Here is a 6,000-nt window from a genome sequence, read left to right as displayed (position 1 = left end):
GAGGGAGGAAATGTTTATTCTGCTCACAGTTTGAGAGGGCTCAGTGCATTGGCACTTGGCCTCATGAGTTTGGATATACCATCATGGCAGGAAAGGTTATTCAGTGAAGCCCTGCTGGATAGGCAGATGTGTACATAGGGAGATAAAGAACGGAGAGGAGAATGAGGATCTGGAAGAAGCTTCTAAGGCACAATCCCAGTGACCCATTGTCTTAGTTAGGGTTTCTGCTGCTGTGAAGAGACACCGTGACCATGGCAATTCTTATAAAGGAAAACATTTGATCGGGTGGTCTTACAGTTTCAGAGGTTCAGTCCATTGCCATCCTGGAGGGACATGGTGGCATGAAGGCAGACATGGTACTGGAGAGGATCCTTGAGTTCTACATTTTGGTCCGCAGGCAACAGGAGGGAGCTGTCCCACTGAGCATGGCTTGAACATATATGAGACCTCAAAGCCCACCTCCAAAGTGACATACTCCCTCCAACAAGGCCACATCTACTCCAACAAGGCCATACCTCCCTATGGGCCTTTTGGTGCCATTTTTATCCAAACCACTATACCCATATCCTCTAACGAGGCCCTTTCTCCTTAAGTTTCTAGAACCTTCTGAAACAGCATCACCAGCTAGGGACCAAGCATAAAGTCTCTGTGTGTAATAAAGGACCACTTCATATTCAAGTTGTAATAAATAATATCCTTAGAATGAGTGTCTGTTTTAGAACCTCAGATTTATGAGCAGGGTTAGTACAGGAGTAGGGAGGTCTCACTTGAGAAGGATGGACACAATCTATCCTTACTGGCATCCGAAGGAGAGAGATGGGCAGATGCATACCTAGGGAAGAGACTGCAAAGACACACATGGAAAGTATCAAGGCAGAGAGAGCAATGATGGAGCAAAACACCGGAGACCATGAGGGATTGATGCTAATGCCAGAAGCTCGGAGAGAGGCGTGGACAAGATTCTCTCGACACCCAATGGCAATGAATCCTGAGAACACTTTAATTTTCTGGCCTTCTGAACTGTGAGGGAATAGTTTTCTCTTATCTTAAAGCAGTAGTTTTCAACCTGTGGGTGGCTACCTCCTTGGGTCGATTTGTAGCAATGGAAATATGCCATGCATATCAGATATTTACATTATGATTCCTAACTAGCAAAACTATAGTCATGATGTAGCTGTGAAAATAATTTTATAGTTGGAGGTCACCACGGCGTGAGGAACTGTAGTAAAGGGTTGATGATTAGGAAGTTTGAGAACCACTGTCGTAAGACAATAGCTGTTCGTGCTTTGTTATGGAATCCTCAGGAAACAAATACACTGGTCTTTTGAGAAATCTGGAGGACAGGTGTGTGCTTGTGGCTGAAGTTTGCAAAGGGAACCTCACTGTGAAAGCTCCTGTTCTCTCTGGTCCCCTCCTGCCAGGGAGCCCCTGAAGCTGTTGAGGAAACTGGATATTGACTAGGCTGCAGTTCCACAAATGGGAGGTCTATGGTTATTTGCAAAATAAAAAATATAGACCATTATCTCACACACACAAACTCTCACACACACACACTAGAATGTAGGTATGGTGGTATATACCTGTAATTTCATCACCTATGAAGCCAAAAATGGAAAGATCTCAAATTCAAGGTCGGTGCAGACTTTATAGTTAGCAAGCCTCACTCACCCACTCAAACTATCTAAATGAATGAATGAATAAATGAATGACCTAAAAATTTAGAAATATACAGAAATGTAAGAGTAAAAAAAGCATCCACAGAGTAACACAGAGTGGATTTACTTTGCATGTTTGTATTGCTGGTGCTTTCTATATCTGCTTAAAATATATGTGTATACTCAAAAGCATTCGGAAATCCCCATCTTGAGGTTATGTTATTCAAGTTCCACAACAGGAAGTTTTTAAGGTGTAGTATTCTCCACATTTTTTTTATGAATCAAAAATATAACTCAGAGCCCATATAGCTTGTCTAAGCAGTAGTAAAACAGAGTTGGTACTTATATGCCCCTTTCCAAATCCCATTGTTCAGCTCTTGGAGTTGAATTAAGACCAAACAGGACACAGGGCCTGGACAGCAGTGATGACAGAAGAGGCACCATACTGGGATTTGTTTTGGGTTTTGTTTGTGGTACGGGAGACTGAACCCATGCTGAGTACACTAGCAAGTACTCCATGGTTGGGTTAGAGATCCAGCCCTTTTCTTGACTTTCCTTTTGCGACAGAATTTCCTATATAGCCCACACTGGCTTCAAACTTGCAATCCTTCTGTCTCAGCCTACTTAGTAGCTGGGATAACATGCATGCATGCATCCAGATTCCCTGCAGTGCTGTGTTCATGTCCCATTTCCCAGTGGCTAGTATAGATGCCAACTAATAGCCAAAACAGTTGGATAACCTATGACCCATCAGCCCTGAAACCAGGAAGTATGTCCCTTAGATCACAGACCAAAAAAGTTTAGCCACAAGAGTTGAGGTATGAGGAAGGTTCAAAAGGAGTGTTTAGCTGACCCTGCCTCCTGAAGAGTGGGCTTAGGGGCAGCTTCCCTTGAAACTCCAATCATAGTAGAAGATGGATTTTGCATACTGTGAAGAACTTGTGAGAAACATTTCAAAAGAGATCTTCTGGAAAGACTACACACGTCCACATAGTGCTTGACACTGCATCACCTATTGAAGGCCATCATTTCCTTGACAATGCATTAAATTGTTGTGACAACCAACAATCAACCTAGGCAGAAAGTAATGTTTTCTGAAAAGAGCTAAAGATGATTCTATCAGTTTCTACCCCCAAGAAGTGCTTTCCTCTGCTCTATTTCTCTAAGTGGGATTTGGGAATAGAACACTTGGAAAAGAGAAATATTTGGTGCACGTATATCCCAAATCCTTGGACCTGAAGATCGATCTGTGAAGCGTATCCTCACTCAGAACCATAGACATTAACATGTGCACAACACCTACTTTGCTATGTGCCCAAGATAACATAAAAACAGGTAGGAACACAGTAGTCAGGGTGATATGGTTCTTTGTTATTGAACAGGAAGAGGATAGAAAGAGATGTTAGTGCATGTTCACTATAAGTGATTAGACCAAAAGAGGCAGTCCTGGTCAGTCCTGGTCCACCAAGGAGAGCTAAAGCGGGCTGTTCCAGGGTCATGGTGTGAGGACAGAGAGAAGCACAATACTAATGTCATGGTTCAGTCTCTCTTCAAATTTCTAAAAATGTCAAACCATTTTCCTTACTGGGGTCTCGTAAATCATTCCCAGGCTTGTAAAAATAGAACAGGCTGTGGTTAGGTGTGACGAGGGAAAGCAGGGATCATCATCGTGGCAGGATGATGGAAGGGGGTGTTGCCTGACTTTCCCTGGGTGATACCGGCATATGTCAGGGTTTGGTGGGCACTGGGGAGAGGTTCCAGATGCTTGTATTCCAGAACAAGAAATTGAATAGACCCAAGCTGAGAGGAAGAATTTATTAAGGAAGAAATCAGGCAGGAGCAGTTTAGAAGTTCAATGACAAATACAATACAAAGCATCCAAGTTCCCATGTCACACTGGGGGCTTTTTGAGTCATTGGCATGACTCCCTTGCATAGTGCAGGCTTGCTCACATGATTGATCTTTTGCAGGGAGTTCTACATACAACTTTATATATTACAGGTCTCATTAGGTTGTTCAACTCCCTCCAGGGGTGTGCGTTTCACAGTATTCCAATGAGCCTAAAGTCACCTTCATACATCCTGTAGTATCTTGTGCTTTTGCAGGGGCTCCAACCTGTTTGACTTGGCCCTGTCTGTTTATTCAATACTAATTTTGGAGCTTTTGTGGAAAAAAAAAAACAACCTGAACCTCACTCTATCCTTCACTCCTGTCTAGCAGGGAGATGTGAACAAATGCCTACTCATTCCTCAGATAGGGTACAGAAAATAGGCCAGGGAAACGATTCCATCAAAGGGTAGCTTGTTGAATAGATTAACTTACTGGGGTCACTTCAAGGAGCAAGGGAGAGAGGTTACTTCCAGGTGCATAGGTAGCTCTCGGGCAGCTGCATCACCAGAAAGCCCAGCCCAGAATGAGTGACGTCTCACTAAAGCTGCATCCCTAGAACTTCCTGCCCAGCTTACAGGCATCTCCACGAAAGAGTCTCCCCTTTCTCAGTAAGTGATTGCGGTGTATAAAAAACCGTGAGGAGGGACCTTGTGAGTCTTTTAATTCTCTAGGCCTCCTGGGCCACTCAAGTTCTATGAAATTCTGGAACCTTACAATTTTCTTAGTTTCCCGAGTCTTAGGAGCTGCTCTTCTGCCTTCGGGAGGACTATCTCAATTTGGAGAAAATAACCCCCCAACAGGGTATTCTTCTAGAACAGCCTCCACAAGGTCCACTTGTGGTACAATCCCTTGGAACCATAGCACACTCTAGCTGCTTCTATTTTCTGCCAGAAGCAGTTGGCTTGAGGATCTCAGGACAGCTAATGTAGTGGGAAGCTCCGCCGTCTTTTGAAAGCACTGAGGTCCTACATGTCAAAAGTGTTCTGCCGGGAAAATGGATCTGTAATACACTTAAAAGCTACGAAGTGTCTCCACCTTCACGCTTGTGTAAGAAGCAGAAGAAGCTGCTGCTTTATTCTTTTTACTTATTTAATTGATTTGTCTCTCCTTGATCTCACCTCCTGTGAAACACACAGAACTCAAAGGCACTTGCATGATTTGATAAATCCACACTCTTACTGAATTGCTGACAGCATCCCAGAAAGCCACCTAATGTCTCCCTTTTTGGGTGAGCACTGTCTTTCCCTCCCACGGGAGGTATGTAAGCTGTGAACTGAATAGCGGTATCCTCTGAACATTCCTGTGTTGGAACTTAATCCTCAATGCCATAGGATTAAAAAGTGAACCCTTGGGAGGTTATTAGATCATGAAGGTAAGACTCAGGATAAGCACCCTTGAAACGAGACTCCAGAGGCCTCCCCACCAGCCACCACTGTATAAAACACAGGGAGAAGTTGCCTGAACTAGTCAGTTTGACATGGCTTAGAGCTGTCTGAGAGAAGCAGCCGCAATTGAATAAATGCCTAGTTGTCAAGTTGACCTATGGGCATGACTATGAGGGGTTGTCTTGATTATTAATTGATATAGAAAGGTCCAGCCCATTGCAGGCAGAGCCACTCCCTGGGATCTATAACCAAGTTAGCTGAGCCTGAGTCAGCGAGAAAGCCAGAGAGTGTGCCCCGAAGCAACTTTCTTCCACCTGTCCTGACTCAATGATGGGCTATGGCCTGGAAGTGGAACCCAAATGAATCCTTCCCTCCCCAAAATTGCATCTCAGTGTTTCATCACAGCAACTCAAAGAAAGCTAGGAAAGCATCATTCATGAACCAGAACCCGAAAGCAGATCCTCTCCAGAAGGGAAACTGCTGGTGCTTTGATCTTCCCCTCCCAGCTTTCAGAACCAGGAAACAGAAATGCCTGTTGTTTGCAAGACACCTAGGCTATGAAATTACAGAAGCCACAGTGCACTGTAAGACACCTAACATGTGACCTTCTAGAAGCCACAGTGCAGCGTAGCACACCTAGGATGTGCTATTGTAGAAGCCACAGTGCACTGTAAGACACCTAGGCTGGGATGTTTTGGAAGCCACAAAACACTCTGGCTGCTGTTGACAGTCAGAAGTTGAACCTGCTTGTGCCACGGCTTCCTGTAAATGAAACCACACAGGACATACTCTTTCGCGCCTGGCTTCTTTTATACATTCCGTCCTCCTTTTTAAAGATTCATGCATGTGGTCAGGTGCACTAGATGTCCATTTAGTTATTGGGCAGCCTTCCTTTGTTTGGGTAGTCCAGGATTCCTTCAGTCATTTCGTGGTCACTTCAGCTCTTTCTGGTTTGGAATCACGATAAAGGCGCAAGCGTTTATTTGGGTCTACACATGTATTTTTATTTATTTATATTATTCTAATATGATGTCCAGGAATATAATTTAAAAGAGATAATGGAGATAGCT

This window comes from Myodes glareolus, chromosome 18 (genome assembly GCF_982192425.1).
Source record: "Myodes glareolus chromosome 18, mMyoGla1.1, whole genome shotgun sequence".
Taxonomy (NCBI): Eukaryota; Metazoa; Chordata; class Mammalia; order Rodentia; family Cricetidae; genus Myodes; species Myodes glareolus.
The sequence above is the reverse complement of the archived record's forward strand: the minus strand, read 5'-3'. Positions refer to the sequence as shown.